General features: G+C 51.6%; 1 protein-coding gene across 1 annotated transcript in view; it reads left to right on the plus strand.

Annotated features, from left to right (window-relative positions):
• Nucleotides 1-21,658, plus strand: part of NPTXR (neuronal pentraxin receptor) — a 59,525-nt gene that overhangs the window by 14,970 nt on the left and 22,897 nt on the right. The gene's annotated exons all lie outside the window — the stretch shown is intronic.

Below are 21,658 nucleotides of genomic sequence, written 5' to 3' on the forward strand. Positions count from 1 at the left end.
TGGCAAGCCCGAGGTTGCCACTTCCCCCAGCCCGGGGCTGCTTCTGACCACCCCCACCGCCCCCTATGATGCCCACAGCTCCAGCTCTTCCGGCTGCCCCTCACCGACACCGCAGTCCTCCTCTGACCCCGATGACACGCCCCCCAAGCTCCTCCCCGAGACCATGAGCCCATCTGCCCCCAGCTGGCGCGAGCCTGAGGTGCTCGACCTCTCCATCCCTGCTGAGGCAGCTAACACCAGCAAGCGGGTACCACCTGATGTCACTGCTGCCGCTGGCCAGGTGCCTCCCACCGCCCCTGAGCCCGCCAGTGCCTCCTCTGAGCCCGAGGCTGGGGACTGGCGCCCTGAGATGTCACCCTGCTCCAATGTGGTCGTCACTGATGTCACCAGCAACCTCCTGACGGTCACTATCAAGGAATTCTGCAACCCTGAGGATTTCGAGAAGGTGGCTACAGGGGTAGCAGGTGCTGCAGGGGGGGGTGGCGGCAATGGGGCGAGCAAGTGAGGGGCTCCATCAGGGAGGGGGCTTGGGGGGGCCCCACCTGAAGTCATACTCTTGCTCCTGCCCCTGCCCTCAGCCCATCCCCTGTGCTTTGCTTGTTGCAAGTGGCTTAGTGTTGACCCAGGGATGGGGCTAGGCAGTGGAGCCCTGAAGGCTGTGGGCTGGACGGCCCTGGAATGGGGCAGGGCGTGGCACTGAGAAGTGCTCCTCTTGTCTCTTGGTGCCCTCCCTGCCCGTGCATGGTGAGGCCCACTAGGGGTTCCTGGGAACCCCAGAACCTAGGGCTCCCCTGCCCCTTCCACATCCCGCCCTGTCTCTCCCCAGCTTGCTTCCGCTCTCGTGTACAGCATCTGATTTCTCGGTGCTAACCTGGCAGCTGTGGGGCCCTTAGAAGACCCCCACCCAGGGTGGGCACAGTCCCTTTCCTTCCTGCAGGTGCCTGGGCAAGAGGGGCAGGGATGGCTTCCTGCCTGTTTGGCAAAGCCCCAGACAGGTTGAGGATGAGGCCAGCCTCGGTCCCTCCCTCCACGTCAGCGAGGGCATCAGAAGCTGGGCCAGAGGCAGGGGTCTTCCCTGCTCACTTTTGGATGAGGCTCGAGCAGACCCCCTGTGCCCCATCCCCACCCTGACTCTTTCCTAATCCCCTGCCTCAGTGGTGGGAGGAACTGGCAGAGAACGCGCCCTGCCGTGGCCTCCCAGCATCTGAAGGCCCCTCCGTTCTTGACCAAAGGTGCTATGAGAACCTGCTGTGGAACCTCCAATTGTGCATGTGTGTCCGCCCCACCTGGCGTGTTTGTATATGGGTCCATACGTGCATTGGGTGCTAGGCCCAGGCCATCCAGGCAGCACCCTCCATGGTTCCTCAGAACCAGGTGGTTGAAGGTTTAGCCCCTGCTTTGCCTTGAGGGCTTGGAGGCCTTGCTTAGGCCTGTGTAGTTTGCTGTGGACGCTACCAGGCCTCCCCGCCCAGCCCTCCTCGGGGTGGTCAGCCCAACCAGTTGGGCCTTCACTGCAGACATGGCATGGTGGGGAATGAGGTAGAGAGAGAGACTCCTCCTCCAAGCTTCCCCTTCCTCCAGAGTGTTCGGGGAGGATGGGGAAGCCCGGAAGCCGTTCCTGAGGGTCTCCTGGCTTCTCCCAGCCCCTCTCTTTTGCTTCTGACTGCTGAGGCTTTCTCACAGCCCAGCCTACTCGAAGCAGTGAGAGCCTCTGATGCCCTGGGCAGCTTGTTTTCCTCTGCTGCCTGGTAGCGGAGGCATCCATGCCAGTGGCAGAGACCACAGCCCTGGCTTTAGGCTGGGTACTGGGAGGGTGGGCAGCCAAAGGGGAGAGACCTCAGAGGGTCTGTGTCCTCTAGGAGAGCGAGGGTGTTGGTCCTGAGAGTGGGACTGGGGTCCCCGCTGGTCAACCCTGGGCTGCTACCTGGGTCTCCATTGGGTGTGGGTGGCATGTTCCTGTGTGGAACTGGAGCTGGCTTCCTGGCGCATACAGCCATTGGCACTTGTGCCCAGAAGCACCATGGTGGGAGGCGGGAAGGGAATCCAATCAGAACACAGCACCTTTGGTCCTAAGAATGGGAGGACACCCTCCTTCTGAATCTCCCTTGTAGGGGTGACAGGGTGGCCCTGACCCTTCCCACTCTGGGCTGGAGAACAGGGGCTCTCACAGGGTTGGGGCCTGGCACTGCTGGCTCCTCCCCACCCTGCCCTTCGTTGGCTTAGTGGCCGTCCAAGTGCCAATTGGCTTTTCCCCCAAATAAGGGCTGGCATTTCTCCTCTGTCTTTAGAGGTGATTTCCCCCTAATTCCTCTCCAGGTGAGTGACCACCTGGGTGCCAGTTACAGGTGTTTCCAGAGACCATAGAAATGTGTTTTCCTGAGAGTCCGTGTCATTCGTGACTTTTTTTGTAAAGAAGTTGTGTTTTCAGAGGTGATTTTATGACAGGAAAGTGAAAGAATTAGTTTTGCAAAAAAACAAAAACAAAAAAAGAGGAAAAAAAAGAAAAAAGAAAAAAAATATTGTGGGATTCCTAGGGGGGTGGGGGGGAAGAAAGAGGTATTTAAAGAAAAAAATAGTAACGCAGTGATTGCACAGGTGAGGTGGCAATGTTAGGGATGGGGCGGAGGCTGGCCCAGCTGGCGGGACCCCTGGGGACGCAGGCACTGCAGGGGTGGCCTGGCCGCAGTCCACCCTCCTCCCTGCTGTCCTGGGCCCAGACCTCCACACCTGTCCTTGCTCAAAGGGAAGGACGATAGCAGGTCCCAAGGGAGTTAATTAGGCAGTTTGATGGAGACTGAGGAGGTGAGATTGGGGGCGGAGGTCAGCAGGGGTCCCAGCACTGCCAGGACTCGTCATGGGTCTTTTTCTCCAGGAAGGCTGATGAGGAGGCAGTTTGGTTTCTTGCTCTCCTCTTTGCCAACTTGTTGGGCCACCTGGTCCCTACGCTACCACTCCATGGGGGCCCCTCCCTCCCCATCACCCAAAGACCATGACATCCCTGAGCTTCCCTGGCCAGAAGGGGGCTTCAAGAAGAAAGAAGCCGCGGGCCCTGGGAGAATCTTAGGCGGTGACTGGACTAGGGGGAACTGGGGAGAAAGGAATGCCCATTCCCTTCCGCGGCCCTGAGCTCCGAGCCGGCAGCCTGCACACTGCCTAGAGGCGGGCCGTCCCCTGCGGCCTGAGTGTCTGGGATCAGGGCAAGGGGAGCCCTCCCCTCCCTCCCGCACGCCCCTGCCCCCACACACTTGCACGGGATCGGCCTCCTGCGGGCCCCTCCTCCATCCCTTGCTGCTTTCTATTTGCCTAATTGCCAAGCAAAGGTTGCAATCTGGTTTGCTTTATTTTTGTATGTGAAACAACCTCCAAAGCCCAATCTTCTCCCGTGTTCAATATTGGTCAGGGAATCGGTCATCTCCCCTGAAGTGTGCCCCTCCCCACTCACTTGTTATAGGAAATAGGTGGAGTCTGGTGTGAGACAGAGTCAGAACCATCCCTGTCTCATCCTCCCTCTGACCCTTAGCTTGCCCTTCTCTGAAATGGGCATATTGGGCAGCAAGGCCTCTATGTAAAGTGCTACTGGTGTCCGAGCAGCTGCCAAGTGCCAGGTGGGGGTCAAGGTTGCTGGCACTGGGTCCTCCAGCCACCCACAGCCCCTCTTTATTCTACCCTGCAAAGGGGTCAAGGTTGAAATGAGCCTCATCCTTCCTGTGATCTGGAAAGAGGTGATGATCAAGTCCCCAACCTCAGTGTGAGGTGGGCAGAGTGGGGGCTCACCTCTTTTCAAAGAGGAGGAGACGGGTTCTGAGAAGCTCAGCTCCTTCACTGGGGGAATGTGGCAGGGACAAGGGCCCAGGATGTCTTGGTCTTTAGGGAAAAGCCCTTTAAAAGGCAGGGCCCAGTCCCAAAGCCAGCACAAGACTGGAAGCCAACCCCAGAGCCAGGCTGCCTGGGTGAGGTCCCGGCCACTGGGTCTGCCCAAGGCTGGAGGGTCTGCCTGGAGGAGAGAGCTGGGCTAGCCACGGGGGCCAGGCCGCTGCCAGTCTTTCTGGCCTCTGAGGTCCCAAGAGGACGCACCCCCTTTCCCCACTTTTCTGTGTTTTGTTGTTGCTTTGGTTTTTTTGTTTTTGCTTTGGTTTTTTTGCACTTCGCCCACGCTGGACAGTGGAGCCCCATCTGGTCTGTTCCACTTTCGGGCTCCCATGCACTTGCCCAAGGCAGCCTCTTTGGAGCTTGTATGGAATCACTTTTTAAAAGAAAAGAGGAAGGTGTTGAAAGGATTACCTTTTCCCTGTCTGCATCTCTTCAATTCAGAAGCCCAGAACGAGGGGCTAAAACTCCAGGAGAGGGTCTCCCTGGCCCCTCTTGCTGGCAGTCATCAACATGCAGAAATGGGAAGCTGGGCGGGTGGGGGGCCGAGAATGCCCCTCCCAGGCCTTCGAGGTTCCCTTCCCTGCCCCCTGCAAGTCTTGAAGGGGTTAGTGCTTCACTCCAGTCGTGAGTGCCTACTGTCTGCAGGAAGTCAGCTAGGCAAGGGGGCTGATGGTCTAACAGAACCTGCTTGCAGGAGACCAAGTAGCAGGAGGGAAGCGTTTAGGCCGCCCTTGCTGCTGAGTGGGTGGAGAGGGAGACGTTTGCTGGTTTTAATTTAAAAACACAAAGGCCTAAAGAAATATGTATCTTATAATTTTTTTAATTTTTGAAAAGTTCATTTAATGAATCGTGCACGGATGAATTCTATATATATATAAAATATACATATATATAGCTCTATATTTGGGGAGGGGCACTGTCTCTTTTTTCTCTCATTTTTAAAATGAAGTGTTGTTGCCTTTGTCTGTGGTTCAACCATCCAGCTCCCAGCTGGCTAAACTTATGCCTCCAGTCATTAAAGATGGGGAAATGGTGGGGTTGGCAGGAGACGAAATGTGGAGGTGCAACCCCTGCGTGGGGGGCGGGTCCCCCAGCCCACGCTGGCCCTCCCCTGGTGGAGAAGATGCCTGAGTAGGGGGCGGGTTTGGGCTCTGTTCGGGATTTGGTGGTTCCTGGGCCGGGGCGGGTGGGTCTGTGCCGATTACTCTGTCTCGTATGTTTGTTCTGCTGCTCTTCAATATTGTATCAACGCCAGGAAAGGAGGGTGAAAAGCCTCTTCTACCCTCCAAATAAATTGTCACATTCCGAAGCTAAGACCCATCCCCTGGGGTGGGGTGTGTCTGTCTCATTTCTTCCTGCTGTGACTGGGGCCTTACATGCCCCGCCTCTCCTGCAACAGGTGAGGAGGGGACAACCCTGACCCTCCACTGGTCACAGGGAGGCCAGTGCTTGGTCCATTTCCAGGCTGCAACCTCGCAGCCTTCTGTGAGCTTAGCTGGGGGTGCCATACCCCTCAGCAGGGGAAACTGAGGTACCTGCCGCTTCTCAGACCCTTAGGGAAGACTGGTAGGCAAGTACATGGTGAGAGTGGGAGGTAGGAGCCCTGCTACTGCCGTCCCCAGTTGGAATCAGCACCCACGAAGCGAAAGGAACTTGCAGGGCAATCACCCCAGAGCACAGGAGGAGCAGGCAGGAGTGGGGGGCATGGGCCGCCCTTGCCGGTGGGTTCCACAATTTGGTGTCATGTGTTTCAGTAACCAGGAGTTGCCCTGCAGTGCGGAGAATGGTGGTCCTATGTTTGTTTTTTGGGCACAGTTTTCTGATGAGATGAGGCACCCTCTCCCCTCAGGTGGGCTTAAAAGCAGCAGTCCCAGACAGATGCTTGTGCCTTCCTCGGGGGCCTGGTGCATCCCATGCCACCCGGGTTCACCCATTTGCCAGGCCTTGGGCAGGTGGCACCATCCTCTCCCCTTCCTCACCATCCCCACCCCACACCATGCAGCCCCCCAGTCTGGCCTCTCCAGTGTCTCCACAGCCCACACACCAGGTCCTGAGTGTTTCTCCTTTCACACTGGCTCCTCCCTGGTCTACCAATCCTGCTCTTGCCTGCTCCAGTCACCCCTCCTTTCCCTCCCTAACCCCCACACATATGCTCCAGGGGCTGCTCCCACCCTCAAGTGCCCTCTCCAGGCCCTGTTATGGCTTCTCACTGAGCACTGACTTTGAGCCTTGTCCATCCCCCTCCCTAAGGGCAGGGATATGGTCTTCATCTTCTCTGCCCACAGCTCGGTGCCTGGCACAGGATAAGCCCTTGATTTATCTCTGTCACTAAGCTCAGTCCTCCTGTACTAACAGGGGTAGTGAGGCTTGGAAGGGGCTGAGGCAAACCCAGGACTCTGGGCAATCACCCAGCTGTCTCAGCACTGCCAGTGGGCATGGCCTGGGGCCAGCCAGGGCCAGCAAGACGAATAGGAGCTTGCCCTGGTCCTAGATAAGGGATTCCACTGGGCAGGCAAGTGGAAAGGGACCCACAGAAGAGTGCTGGAAGGGTGGGGATGGTAGCCGGGAAACCAGGCCTGGTCCCACTTCGTGGACCTGCTGCATCTCACTGCCACCTGGCCATCTCCTTGTTATCTTGAGCACCTGCCCTGGCGTTCTCCCAAAAAGCCCTCATTCTGCAGTTATTTTTTTAACCCCTGAATTATTAGTGCACCTAGTACATGCCAAGTTATGAGGAGCATGTGGCCTCTCACCAGTGCCCAGCAGTCCTGTGTTATGAGCAGACGTCATGGGAAGAGGATGCCAGAGAGGTGAAGACATCAGTTCATGTATTTGACCAACGCAGCACACTTGTCAGGACGGGAGGCATGGGCATTCAACCCAGGCGCGTCTGTTTGCCCTGAATCCCAAGCTCTCAGGGAATGAGGTCACGGGGGGCAGGTGCATCCCGAAAAGAGTCACTACTCTCCCAGATCACAAGTCCCACCATTACTAAGAAGCGAAGTCTGTTTATTTGTTGAGGAATAGGAAGGTTTTAAGATGGAGTCCGGGCAAGACAAGCCGAGAGAGAGCAGACTCAGCCTAGAGAATCCGGCACCACTTCTGAGCAGAGGGGTGCCTGCCTGGCCCTCACCCATCCCTGCCCTATTCCTGCCCCTCGACCCAGGGCTAAGGGCCAGAAATGGGGTGAGTCCAGAAATGGACTGGGATAAGGTAAGGAGGGGCATGGGGTGGGATGAAGACGAATACCTTTGCAAAATTACTTGGTCATTGTTTAAAAACTGAAAGTCGAATGATTTTTTGATCTGTCAAGCTGTGCCTGGAGTGGAGAGGAAAATCCAGGTGGTCCCGCCAAACTCTGAGCACAATAAAAAGCCTGGGAGCTGATTCTGTGCACTCTTTGTTCAGGCTGCCGGCTTCCAAGAGGACACATTTCAAAAAGGCAGAGGCTAAGGGTAAAGACACTTGATCTGCCACAGTGGAGTCGCAAAGTGGCAGGCAAAAGGCCCTTTCCTGGTCCCCAGATATCCACCGCTGAATGTCTGCAAGGGATGCTGTGAACTCCAAAGGCAGTTCTGGGAGGGAAAGGCCACTCCAGGGCCACACTCAAAATGACCCTCATGAGTGATAAGGAGGCCTGGTCCTCAGCTGAGGCAATGAGTTGACAGGAAGTGGCCAAATCCAGGGATGTTTGGAATATTTAGGATTTGGTGAATTACTGCTTTGGAGAGCATTTGAGAAGGAGTCTCTTATAAAACTCCTGGGTATCAAGTATAGACAGAAGTGTGGGTGTTGTTGGCATGGCTCTGGCAGAGGAGACAGCTTGCAGGGAAGGTGAGTTCAGTTTGGCACACCTTGGGAATAAATCAACCAGAGGTCCAGGGGGAGTTTTCACCTCTGATCTGAGGCTCAGAGAAAGCTCCTGTCCACCTACCCAGGCACTGTTGGAGAAATCTGTTGAAGTTTTGTCCCTGAGTGCACCTCACCTCTAAGATGACTGGTCACCAGCCATCCTGAAAGGACCACAAGGGACTTAGGTGCTTAGCAGTAGAGGCCACTGTTCAGGCAGTATCCTTGCCTCCCACCCCCACCTCCCCAGTCTCATGTCTTTCACCTCCATGAGCAGCTTGCTGAGGTAAGGCACATGGCTAGGGGCCGATGAACCCCATCAGACAGATGAGGATATGAAGCCCAAGGGTTGGAGACTTGGGGTTCTTCCCAAGGCCACTCAGAGGCAGAGAGAATGGAACCTAGGTCTGGGGCATGATGGATGGAACCTTCTGTCCTGCTGCACGATTCTCAAAGACACCAGATCAAATGTAACAAACATCCTTTCTAAATATCCAACTGAGTTTCCAAGATAATAAAAAAATTCCCCAAGGACCAAAAACAAAGAGGAAGCCAGAAGAGTGACTAATAGATGTTGATCCATTGACTGCCCTACAGGGTAGGTCTATGGGGTGGCATGGGGTTGGGAGGAGCGTAGGGTGTGGCCTTTTCTGATCTCTGTAGCCAAGGCACTTGGATTTTACACCTACGTAGGGGTGAAAGTAAGGCCTGGGGGCCTGGCCAACAGATTTGGAACCAAGGCCCCTGAATAAAGCTAGGCCTGATACATATCCTCAGTGAGAAAACAAGCATGGGAAAATATTACCCATTTGCAAAGGGAAATGTCAAAGAAGTTGTCTGCCTCATTTCTGGCTCTGTTGGACCCCCCAAAAAAATTCTCTCTTAAAAAACTGTAACTCTAGACCTTCCCTAACACAAATTTGAGGTTTGAATTTGTATTACCTGCATGTTGTAGGACTCCCAAGTCTTGAAATTAATATTAAAAATAAACCTGGGGTTGGTTACACCCCAGACATAGCAATAACAACTGCAAGTTTCTCTGGAGGGCCCTACCCACAATAAAGGCCACACAGGATTCTCACAGATAAAATCCTTATAAATGTGAGCTCACAATCCAAAATTACAAAACACACAAAGAAGGCAAAAAGGCAAACAGCAAAATAACAACATTTATAGAACCCTGTACCCAACACGTTATTTTCAAAGATGCGTTGAAGATTTTGAAAAATGATCACATATATCATAAATAGGACATAAAGCAAGTCTCAATAAATTTCAAGACACTGGCATCACATATCATGTATAATTAGGTTAAATATAGTAAATAGTAACCAAAACAGTGTTGCACTGGCATAAAGACAGACATGTAGACCATGGAAAAGAACAGAGCCCAGATATAAATCCTCATAAATATGGTCAAATGGTTTTTGACAAGGGTGCTAAGCCCATTCAAAAGTAAAAGGTGAAGTTACTATCCTTTTCCCACAAATGGTGCTGGGAAAACCAGATATCCACATACAAAAGAATCCTTAGCTAATGTCATATACAAAAATTAACTCAAAATGAATCAAAAACCTAAATGAAAGACCTAAAACATAAACCTTTTAGGGTAGGATATAGGGCAAAAGCTTTATGGTGGTGAAATTGGCAACGATTTCTTAATATGACACCAACAGCACAGGAAACAAAAGAAAAAAATAGATAAATTGGGCTTCATGAAAATTTAAAAATTTTATGCATCAAAAGACACTCTCAACAGACTAAAAAGGCAGCCTACAGAATGGGAGAAAATATTTGCAAATCATATATCTCATAATGGATTAATATTCAGAATACAAAAAGAACCCATATTAAAGATCTAATATTTTTTTAAAAGAACTTCTAAAACTCAACAACAGCAACAAAAAAACCTGATTCAAAAATGGACAAAGGACTTGAATGTACATTTCTCCAAATAGGCTATACAGTTGGTCAACAAGCACACAAAAAGATGTTCAGTATCACTAACCATTAAGGAAATGCAGCACAAAACTACAATGAGATACCAACTCATACCTATTATGATGGCTACTATTTTTTAAAAGAAAACAGACAATAAGTATTGACATGGATGTAGAGAAATTGGTACCCTTGTCCACTGTTGGTGAGAATATAAAATATAGTGGCATGGAAAACAGCATGGTGGTTGCCCCAAAAATTAAAAATGGAACTACCCTATGATCCAGCAATTCCACTTCTGGATGTACACCCAGAAGAACTGAAAGCAGGGTCTCAAAGAGATATATTTGTATGCCCATGTTCATAGCAGCATTATTCACAGAAGCTAAAAAATGGGAGCAACCCAAGTGTCCATCTAAGCAAAATGTAGTCTACATAGACAATGGCTTAGTATTCAGTCTTTAAAAAGAAGACAATTCCGACATATATTACAACATGAATGAACTTAGGGACATTATGCTAAGTGAAATAAGCCGGCCACAGAAAGTCAAATACTGTATGATTCCACTTATATGAGATGTTCAGAGCAGCCAAAAGCATAGAGAGAGACAGTAGAATGGTGGTTGCCAAGGGCTGAGGGGTGAGGAGGAATGGGGAGTAAGTGTTTTGTTTTATTTTGAGTTGGGGTCTTACTCTGTCGCCCAGGCTGGAGTACAGCGGCATGACCATAACTCACTGCGGTCTCGACCTCCTGGGCTCAGGTGATCCTTCCACCTTAACCTTCCAAGTAGCTGGAACTACAGGTGCATGCCACCACACCCGGCTCATTTTATTTATTTATTCATTATTTATTATTATAGAGAAGAGTTCTCACTGTTTTCCCTAGGTTGGTCTCAAACTCCTGGGCTCAAGGGATCCTCTCGCCTGAGCCTCCCAAAGTAGTGGGATTACAGGCGTGGGCCACCTCGCCTGGCCTGGGAGTTAGTATTTAATGAGTGCAGAGTTTCGGTTTTACAAGATGAAAAGTGCTGTGGTGATGGATGGTGGTGATATTTGTACAACATTGATCATGTACCCAATGTCACTGCACATACACTTAAAAATGGTTAAGATGGTGAGTTTTATGTTACAGTATATTTTATTACAATTTAAAAACTAAAAATCGAACCAACCAAAATCAATAGCAAAAAGATCACTGAAAACCAAAACTTCAACTAGCTGGACAGAAACCCAGATCTCTCATTCCCCCACAACTTGCTCCCTCCCCAACCTTCTGAAATCTTTAGGATAGTGGCATTTGAGGGTGGATGTGAACACGCCTAATAGCAGGCAGACCCACAGGGGTGCACGGCCCATCTGAGTTGAAGCTGGATGGGAACAGGCCTCCCTCCGATTCCTCTGAATGGGATGCGGCCTTCATTAGAGCAAATTGGTCCCAAAGTCTTTTCTGTCATTTCCAAAGAATGAGTGAGCTCAGAGCATGACAAAGACACAAGCCTCCATTTAAATGACAGCCGCCAGCAACCAGGCTTTATGAGCAAGAGGTCTGGAAAACATCCATGCACAGCCAGGGTGGGCTGACGGAAACGGAACAAAGCCGGGTAGCAGGGGTCCTCGGTCCGGTGAAATCAAGCGAGACCCCTCCTGCCCATCACGCCACAGGGTCTGAGACCTCAGCGTGAGCCACAGGCTCTTTCACAGTGGATTTGGAGAACCCCAGGAGTTCTCTGTTAGCTCAGATCCTCCTGGCTGTGAGCAAGGAAATGGGACACACTTTGGAAAAGACAAATGTGGACTCTGTTCCCCAAGGGGTCTCGTTAAGATGTACATCACCTCTCTGGCTCCCTTGGCAACCCCTGCCAGCTCACTCGACTTGGTTTCCGCGCAGTGGAAGGCCTGCCGCTCTCATCATCCCCGGCTCCCTCTGGGGAGCTTGTCTGCCTGTCTGCCTTTCAAACTCAGGCACCATCAAGAGGCCCATGAGTCAGGTGACCTAGTTTGAGACCTCTCGGTCACTTCTCCTCTCCAGACCTTAGTGCCCCTCAGGTGGGAAGGAGGACAGGACCCCTTAGTTGATAAGGTTTTTTGGGAGGATTGAAGGAGGTGACGGTGAGTTACCTTCACGAGCCATGTGTCCAGACTTGACCACAACTCTGACTTCCAGCCTGGTCTCCAAGCTGTCTGCTCACTAATTCTTGATGCCCTCCTTCCATATAACAGCTTGTGGCTAGTAGATAAACAGTGGTTCGAGTGTCAGCTGTGTGAACTCAGGCCAGTCAATCACCCTCTCTGGGTCTCTGTATCATCTTCCGTGAAATGGTGGAGGTGGCTTCCTCTAGTTATTCTTTCCAGTTCAAAATCACCATAAGGGTAGCTAACACAGAGTGCACTTTACAAGGATGAACTCACTAAATTCCCACAATTCAGGTGTCTCAGTTCATTTTCTATTGCTTATTACAGGACACTTGAAATTGGGTAATTTATTTTTAAAAGGAATTTATTTTTTATGGCTATGGAGGCCAAGAAGTCCAAGGTTGAGGGCCACATCTGGTGAGGGCCTCTTGCTGGTGGGGACCGTCTGCAGCGTCCCCAGGTGGTGCAGAGCATCATATGGCAAGGGGGCTGAGAGGGTTAGTTCACATCTCTCTTCCTCCTCTTACAAAGCCACTTAAAGGTCCCACCTCTCCATACTGCCACACTGGGGATTAAGCTTCAACATGAGTTTTGGAGAGAACAAATACTCAGACCACAGCACAAGAGAGCACTATCCACAGTCTACAGAGGAGGGAACTGAAGTGCAGAAAGGTGAGGTAACTTGCTCAGGAATTCCTAAGTGGTGGGAGCAGGATTTGACCCCATACAGTCATATTTGAACTGCCATGCCAACACATCCTGTGCATAGCATGGTAGTTAAGGGCACCGTCATCGGAGCGATCCTGGGTATATTGCTTACCTGTTCTGTGCCTTAGTTTCCCCTAGATGGAGAAGGGTAGTAATACCATGTCCCCAGTCCCGCTACCCATGGGATTGCAGGGAGCTTTGCTGAGGCAAAGGAGCTTTTGCGAGGCTCTGAGCTGCTCATCTGACTTTCTCTCTTGCATAAATCCTCCCAGGGTGCAGCCAAGGAAGCTGGAGAGAGGTTGAGTCACTGTTCCAGCATCTCTATTAGTAAGCTGCGAAGCTGGGATTAAAACCCACATGTCCTGACTTCAAAGTCCATGCATTCATCCACTCACCTCAAACCCCACATTCAAAACCAATCTCCCGACTGCAAATGCCACCCCACAGGCTGCCTGACTCACCCCCTTCCCCTGAGCAGGGCCTGAACCCTGGGCCTTGTCTTTGACTCATTCCAGCCAGCCACCAGCGTGTGTGACTAGCTGACCCCTGGATGGAAAAGTCACTCTGATCCATCCCTTCTTCTCTAACCCTGCAGTCCCCCTCCAGCCCAAACCCCCAAAGCTGAGGACAATGGAGACCAAGTACCCATCCCAAAGTGTAGACTCACTAAGGGGCTAAGCAGAGAATCTCCCTGATCCCTCACCTCTGCATGTGACGGGAGATTGGAGAGGAAGGGCTCTTTATAGACAGTCTGAACCCAACTCAAGACAATGAGTTGGCTTCACAGAACCAGAGAGCATGGCTGGTGTCCACCGAAATTTTGAAGATGAGGCAAGTAGGACAGCTGGGAGGCTGAATGCCCTGTTTCTATGAGGCAGGGCCTGGGCTGCTTTGGGGACAGCCTGCACATCCAGCATTTTGGGGTCCAGAATACCAGGGTGTTTCCCACATCCCTGTGTAAGCCTTGCAGAATGTGGCTGGCTTGAGGGTTATTTGAAATAGGAATACAGGTGAAGGGGAGTCATTCCAGTCAGTCAGCCAGAGAAGGCTTTGCCCAGGTGAGAACCACAAGTGGGCAGTGTCTACAATGGAGTCCCCAAAGAACACACAGAAGAGCATCAGCCCTCCTGAGAATATCCGAGGCAGCCCGGTCACCCACCCTGCCACCTCTCTCTCCTCTCTCCCCCACATGCCAAGAGAGACTCCAGAAGCACCTAGGGGGGCAGAGGGAGCAGATCAAGTTGGGGTCTTATAGAAGCCCGCCAAGTCTCCTTCCCATTTATATGTCTTTGAGTCTAAGGCGGGCTTGAGCTGGAGAAGAGGAGGGCGTTCAAAAGAGCTTAAGGCTTTGCTGTTACACTAGATTGTTTTAATACCTAAAAAATCAGGTAAAAGGCAGGAGCGACTGAGAAAGCTATGAGATGTGACTGAGGTTTCTTCCAGAGGTGGGAGAGATTGGCTCAACAGGACAGGTTAAAGAGGCAGCCACTGAGAAAGAGAGAGATCTTTCTGCCTGTAGTCTGCCCAGTGCAGTTGATTCTGTATGGCTCTGCTGGCTCCTTTGGCTTCCTACCTGGCCCTCTTACCTCCTTTCTGATGTACCCGCCCTGACCTTGAATCCCATCCCAGTCCAGCGGACTCAGGCCTGCCAAATCTGCCTTCCCTGCTCTGGACTGCCTTCTAGAGGGACAGTAGCCTAGGAGTCACGAGCGTGAAAGTCTGGCTTTGAATCTCAGCTCCTTGACTTAACTACTGAGTGACCTGAAGCAAGAGGCATAACCTCTCTGTGCTTCAGCATACTATCTGTAACGTGGGGGTGGTGATGATAGCACACTTATTTCATCAGGGTTTTTTGAGGTTTCAGTGAATTGTTACATAGAAAGCACTGAGGTACAGTGCCCAGAATGCAGTAAGAGCTGTCTCTATGTTAGCATTATTGTCACATGCCTCCTCCTTGCTGTGTAATCTTGGAACAGTCCCTGTCTCTCCCCATTTCTCAGTTTCTGCGTCTGAAAAATAAATTGAATGTGGGTCCAATTTGTGAGTTGCTGTGGCTAATGCTAATGGCAGGAAAACTTCAGAGAGGAGACCCACATCTGGACCCACCCCAAAGCAGGCCGGAGGGTAGGCTGGCTCGGCAGCCAGAAGCAGGGAGGGACCGGCCAGCAGGACTTTCCACCCTACCCTGGCTTCATGTTGTCCTTTCTTCCAGCCTGCAAGAGTCTCCCAGCCTGCCCCCCACTTCTAGGACTCACCTTGGGTACTCTGAGCTAGATCAAGAAACAGATGGCATTTGAGGAGTTGCTGCCAAGCATGCTTGGTTCCTCACTGGACACACACGAATGGCCACCCAGGTAAGATCCCAGGTCCCCTCACCTTGCCATAGGCAGGTACAGGTCTCTGCACACCCATTTTACAGACTGGGAAAGGAATTTTCCCCGAGCCCTAGAACTCAGCTTCCCTGCCTCTGAGTACAACGTCTGTGGAATCCCAGGAGCCACCCAAACCTGCCTTTTCTAGAAGGGCTGCAGAAGTGACTACTAGCCCTTAGGATTCATCAGGCTGGAAGCAAATACACTCTGAACACACACTGGGTGCCAGTGACCTACATACAAAGACAAGGTGCCAGGCCTCAAGGAGTCCACGGACTCCGGCAGACACACAAGTTACAGGTGGTGCAGCAGGAGCGGGTGCTGGGGTCTTTAGTGAGTGAAGAAAGGGATCGATGGGCTCCTGAGTGGGGTGGGGGGAACAGTATGGGAAAAGAGGGGCTTCCCAGGACAGATTTGTCTGCCTCCCTGTCAGGGTCAGATCCACAGACCCCTTGAAGGAGAGAGTGAGAACATGAGCTGTGGAGCCTGGCAACTTCTGAGTTCAAATGCTGCAACCCCACACATCAGGGGACCCAGGCAAGTGACTGAACCTCCCTCAGTTCTGATTTTCTCATCTGTGACAGAGAGAGATTCAATGGTGGCGTTTCAGCACTGCCACAGGTGAGGAACTGGTAGAATAAGTAGGAGGAATGGTCCAGCAACCGGGGGCCCCTGAGGCAGTGAGGCACCCCCACCCCACCCCTACAGCCTTCTTAGCCGGCCTATCCTTCTGGTCTTTCTTCCTGGGCACACACTCCCCGGCCAACTCCCAGGCCCCCCACAAGGAGGACACACGTTTCCTCCTCGGTTCTCGGTCCCTCCTGAGCTTGTGTGGGAACAGATGTCCTCGCTTCCTGCCCAAATCTGTGAGCTGGGTTGGCTCCTTTTGCTGCTTCCAGGGAGGCAGAAACTCTGGATGGAAATCTCTGGGCTTCCCCAGAGAGGAAAGCTCTCGGCTCCTCCTCTCTGGTCTGGGCTTCTAATCCCAGCATCCACTACAAGTATGCAAACATTTTGGGGTCAGGGGAGCCCTGCTTCCCCCTTGGAAGGCCCTAGACTGGAGTGTGGTGATTCAATACATGCTTGAGCCTTAGTCTGAATGACTCCCAACTCTGCTCAGAATGGGAACAGGAAGGGGCAGTCAAGAAAGGGCAGAACGACTAGGGAGTAAGGCACTGTAGGCACCCAGGGAGTCAAAGGTAAAGAACGAAAAAGGAAATTAACATTACTAAGCACCTGATATATGCTAGGAATAAATAGGAAGGGGGCAGCATGTCCTGGGCATCTACTAAGAGCCAGGCACTGTGCCAGGTCCTGGGAATACACAGCCACATGGTAAGAAATGGTCCCTACCTGTGAGTGTCTAGGAAAGAGCTTACACACATGTCACCTGGTCTTATTTTCAGTACAATTCTGTAGCTAGGTACCACTGGCTCCACCTTGGGGAGTCATTCATGAGAAGACTGAGTCTGTGCAGTCCTGAAACCAGACCTAGGTGGAGACTTCAGGATGGAGATGTCCAGGATGGGCGCAGACAGCTCTTTGTCCCCAGTCCCCACTTTCCTACCCTCTGGGGAAAAGAAGTCCTTTTGCTCACAAGCACGTCCCAAGAGGGTTTGCCTTTTTTCGCTGGGAGTTAGAGCATCCCTAAGCACCCACCCTGGAGACACAGAGGAGAATGTCACAGCTGGTCCCTGCCCCCCAGGAGTTCACAATCTGCAGGCAGCAGGGGAGGTGGGAAAGACTGGAGTGGAGAGAAGGACAGGGGCTGAGGAAAGGGAAAGTCATATGTGTTTGATGGCTGCCTGGGTATACCAGCCCTGAGGGAGTGAGCTGAGAGAAAGGGGTTTGGAAACACCGACCGTCTCAGTTTGCCTAGGACTGAGAGGTTTCCCGGGGTGCAGGAGCTTCAGGAAAAATCCCACCAACTGGGATTGAGTTGGTCACCCCAAGCCCTGCGTTCAATTCCTGACTCTGCCACGTGCCCAAGGCAGAAACTCCTAGTTACCTAATTAGCCTCCAATTGACCATCTTTTAAAAAGGACTTGATTGTGGTCTGAAAATTTTCCCTGCCCCTCTTTTAAAAATATATCTCAGTTTAGTAAACATTTATTGAGTCGCTCTGTTGTATGTGGGCTTTACTAGGCTCCCGGAATGGAAGCATGTTCTTCCCCTTTTTCTGATCAGCAGGGGCAATGACAAGGGTATGGTTAGAGTGGACAGTGGAGGAGGTAGACAATGACACCTCTCATGGCCTGTGGCCAGCTACAGTGGTAAGGGCTGTCATCCATCCCACTCACCTCCCACTTCCCCTGGTCCCCTCAGGAAGAAGGGCCATGGCACCTTGGAGGAGCTGCTCCTGGAGAAGTGGCTCTTGATGATAGGGGTGGTCTCTGGCAGCCAGGGAGGGTCCCCCAGCTCTCCCTCTCCTGTGGGGCAGTTAGCAGATATCCTCCAGCTTCACGATCCACTCCAGCAGCTGAGCCGAAGCCACACTCTTCCAGGGCAGCTCCCAGCCAATAAGTGAGCGTGAAAAGGGACTGCACAGACCAGCCATTTCTGCAAACATTCCCTCACGGGCAGCCTTGGCCCCAGAGCTCCCCGGGGGTGGCCAAGACTTATTGGATCTGCATCAAGGTCTGAGCCTCTCCCTGCCCAATTCTACCTCCTCTTCTTTTATCTTCCACAGGCCTTCACCCCAATAAACCACTTAGACCTCTAACCCCATCTCAGTGCCCACTTCCTAGAGGACTCAACTGGAAGATGCTACTTCTAAAATAAATCTGCAACCTACCTGCTTCTCTCCACCATCACAAACTCCAAGTCCCCATTCCTTGGAGATTCACCTGGATGGTTACCTGGCTCTCAACAGACCCCCCCTTCCCCCCACCCCCACATACATTTCTTCTCTCCTCCCTCTGTGATCAAGTCTGGACACAAACACTAGAGGGATCTTTTAAAAATACAAACAATTGGCAGAGCATGGTGGCTCATGCCTGTAGTCCCAGCACTTTAGGAGACCAAGGGGGGAGAATTACTTAAGCCAGGAGTTTGAGATCAACCTGGGCAATATAGCAAGACCTCATCTAAAAAAAAAAAAAATTAGCCAGGCATGGTGGCGTGCGCCTGTAGTCCCAGCCACTCAAGAGGCTGAGGTGGAAGAATCACCTAAGCCCAGGAAGTAGAGGCTGCAGTAGCCATGATTGCGCCACTGCACTCCAGCCTGGGGGAAAGAGTGAGACCCTGAATCTAAATAAATGAAAAATACAAACCATGTGATGTCACTTCCCTGCTTAAGACCCTTCAGCTGGACTTGAAGAAAAACCCATTCCCTTCCCTGAGCCTGTAAGCTCTCCTGCCCAGCTTCCTCCCTCCCCTGGAGTTCACTCTGCTTCAGCTTCACTGGCCTTCCTTCTGTTCCTGGAACATACTCTGCTCCTTTCTGCCTCAGGGCCTTTGCATTAGCTGTTCCTGCTGCCTAGAACACTCTGTCTTTCCCCAGATTTCTGCATGGCTGGTTTCCTGGTCATTAGGTCTCAACTCCAATGCAGGCCTTTTCTGACTGACAACCTTACAAATATGCCCACCTCCCAACTCTCCCCACCCAGGCACCATACTTTCTGTAACTTTCTATAACTTTACTTCTGAATGTGTGTTTGTTGTTTTCATCACTGTTGTCAATTACCAAGCTTATTTAATTATTCATTTGTTTCCCGCCCACCCCACTAGAACATGAACATATGAGCTTGTCTTGTTTGTGGCTCTCCCCAGTGCCTGGCACAAAGTAGGTCTCAAGACATATTTTTAAAAACAAATGAATTTATACTTGTTGAATATGGCAGAATTCCCTTAGAATGGAATGAAAATTAAAAAAAAAAAAAAAACCCAGGAGACATAAGACTTCAGAGGGAAGATGTAGGGACTATTGTGGTCTTATGGAAGTTCCCCCGAGAGTACTTTGCTGACCATCCCTTGAGGAAGTCTGTGTTAGGATTAAGAGGGGTCCCTCCCAGAGCCTAGGAGAGATGAGCTTCAGGACCTCTCTGTCCTCGCCTCCCACCTCTACCTCCAGCAGCAACATTCCCGGTGAGGGAACTAATTCAGCAAACCCTCACCAAGAAGCTACCCTGGGCAGTCTTCATGATGATGCTGGGGATAGTGATGGGTCGGGGAGGGAAGTGTGGAACTCCAGGCAGGGGGACAGCATGAGCAAAGGCAGAGAGAGGAGGCGCTCTGGTGCATTTGTGTGGTATGCACAGTGTGGTATTGGCCCAGGCAGCGAAGGACTGGAGATGAGGCTGAAGAGTGAGCAGTATTCAGATTACCAACAGTCTTGCAAGCCCAGAGAAGCTAACATGATAAAATCCAATGTTTACAGAAGTTTGCCACATGCTACTATCAGTTCACATTTTATAGGTCAGGAAACTAGGCTGGGTGTGGTGGCTCATACCTGTAGTTTCCAACACTTAGGGAGGCCGAGGTGAGAGGATTGGTTGAGGCCAGGAGTTCGAGACCAACCTGGACAACATAGCAAGACCCGGTCTCTACAAAAAATTTTTTAAAAATTATCCAGGTGTGGTGGTGCACCTGTACTCCTAGCTACTTAGGAAGCTAAGGCAGAAGGATCACCTGAGCCCAGGAGGTCGATGCTGCAGTGAGCCATGATGGTGCCACTGCACTCCAGCCTGGGCAACAGAGTAAAATTTCAACTAAAAAAATAAAATAAAATCAGGAAACTGAGGAACAGAGAGAGTGTCATGCCCCCACAGGGCAATGCAGGGGTCTCTAGATGGATACCACACACACAGTAGGTCTGCATCACAGCCAAGGAACTCTGAGCTTAGGAAACCCAGTCTTTTAGAATGGGTTGCAAGCAACCCAGTCCAAGTTTTGCCGCAGAGACATCAACTTTATTTTCCTGATCAGCAAACTTGCCCTGCAGTCCAGAGGGAAACCCTATCTCTATTTTCCAAGGCTATTCATCATACCAACACGCTTGAAAAGATGGTCCCGAACAAAACCTGTTACTGCCTCTTCTCACAAGAGATGCAGAAACATGAAAGACCCAGGAATTGTCTCCCACATTAAATAACTTTCTCAAGGTCATACAAATGGCAATGGACAAAGACAAGGTTTGAACTGGGCCTTCTAACTCCAAAATCCATGCCCTTGACCATGAGGCCAACTGCCTCTTGAGGAGCCCTGGACTTTATTCCATAACGGATACTGACAGGTTTATAAGCAGGGAGTGACATGTTCATATCACAGGTTTAAAAGTCATCCTAGGGGGTAAACAGACCAGTGTAAACAAGATTCAGCTCCAGGCTCTGGATTCATTTATCCAACTGACCCCAAACACTCAGACGACAGCTCAGGTAAAGGTGGCACCACTTGGTGCCCAAATCACAGTGGCTCTGGTGCTCTTGGCAGTTGCCTCCCTCTTGGCCTCATCTGGTCTTTCCACACTGTTTCTCCTGGGAATGTTATCTATGTTTCTGTCTTCACGGAACACGTATAGATTCACCAGGAATCCCGATGTCTCATGTACCCCCTGGACTTCAGTGGGGCTTACCACCTGCCTTTCCCTCCAGAGAGCCTGGCCCATCTCCCTTTTATGAGATGCTTCCTCCAGCTGTGCTGCCCAGGCTGAGTTTCCAGGTCACCACTTCAGTGAGCACTAATGCACGTCCACGCGCACATAGCTCTGGGAATTCCTTATATACACACAGCCTAAGGCCTGGACCAAAATCCTTGACCCCCCAAGATGGGTGAGCAGCGTGGACATCATCCCAATGGATGTGGACTACTGGACAAAACCTCAGTGGCCAGACAGGGTGCCCAAGGGCTGCTTCTGCCTCAGAAATGTTCAGGTCTCACCCCACCACCAGCACTATGTGAAGACCACTTGAGACCACAATGGTTACTGGGGAGGTCCCAAGCCCCTGGTTTGAGCCTTCTCTTCAAGTCAAGAATGCAGGTTTGGAAGGGAGACAGGCCTGTAAACATCCACGACCTCCGAACAGCCTTCAAGCCCTGGGACTCCATACTGGTCAGGAAAGGCCTCATGGGCCATTGGAGCTGGAGTTGAACTGTGAGGGACGGTAGGATTGTTTTTAGGTTTTTAATTGCAAAGTTAATTTTCGACGAAATATATATAGCCATTTTTGACAGGAGAAAATAAAATGCTCCTCCACTACTCCCACATCACAGCCCACTCCCATCCCTGCTGTTCCTTCATGCCTGGTCCGCATGCCCACCAGGCATGTGGCACCACTCGTCAACCTAATGCGAACTGCAGTGGGGGTGGGGGGTTGACTCTGGGACCTTTGCAGCCCTGTGCCCCCAAGGATTCAGAGGAGGGAATTTCTGTCACATTCTAAGATCGCAGGAAGATTTTTTTAAAAAAATAGGGGTGGAGGGAAGTGAACTCTGCTCCTTCAGGAAGTTGAAGGTGGAGGGTGACGGGACGGCGGCCACGATCTAGACAGGAGTTATGTCAAAAATCCCCTCCAACACTAGCCTCTCTTCTCCTGAGGACAAAAGCGGTTAGAAGTAGCCCCTCCCACCCCGGCTCCATTCGTAATCTGGACCCCGTCTGACGTGCCTGAGCTCAAAGGCCGCTCCAAAGCATCCACCTGTGAGACGCTGGGCAGCGACCTGACTGCGGCGGGCCTCCGTTTCCTCATTTGTATCGGGAGCACGAACTGCGGCCGAGCTTGCCGCACGCCCAGCACAGAGTCCCACACGGAGGAAAGCCCCGTCCCGGGCAGCTGAGAGTCAGAACGCGG

The sequence above is a fragment of the Carlito syrichta genome, unplaced genomic scaffold (assembly GCF_000164805.1).
Source record: "Carlito syrichta isolate Samal-C Ts95f unplaced genomic scaffold, Tarsius_syrichta-2.0.1 Scaffold311496, whole genome shotgun sequence".
NCBI classification, from domain to species: Eukaryota; Metazoa; Chordata; class Mammalia; order Primates; family Tarsiidae; genus Carlito; species Carlito syrichta.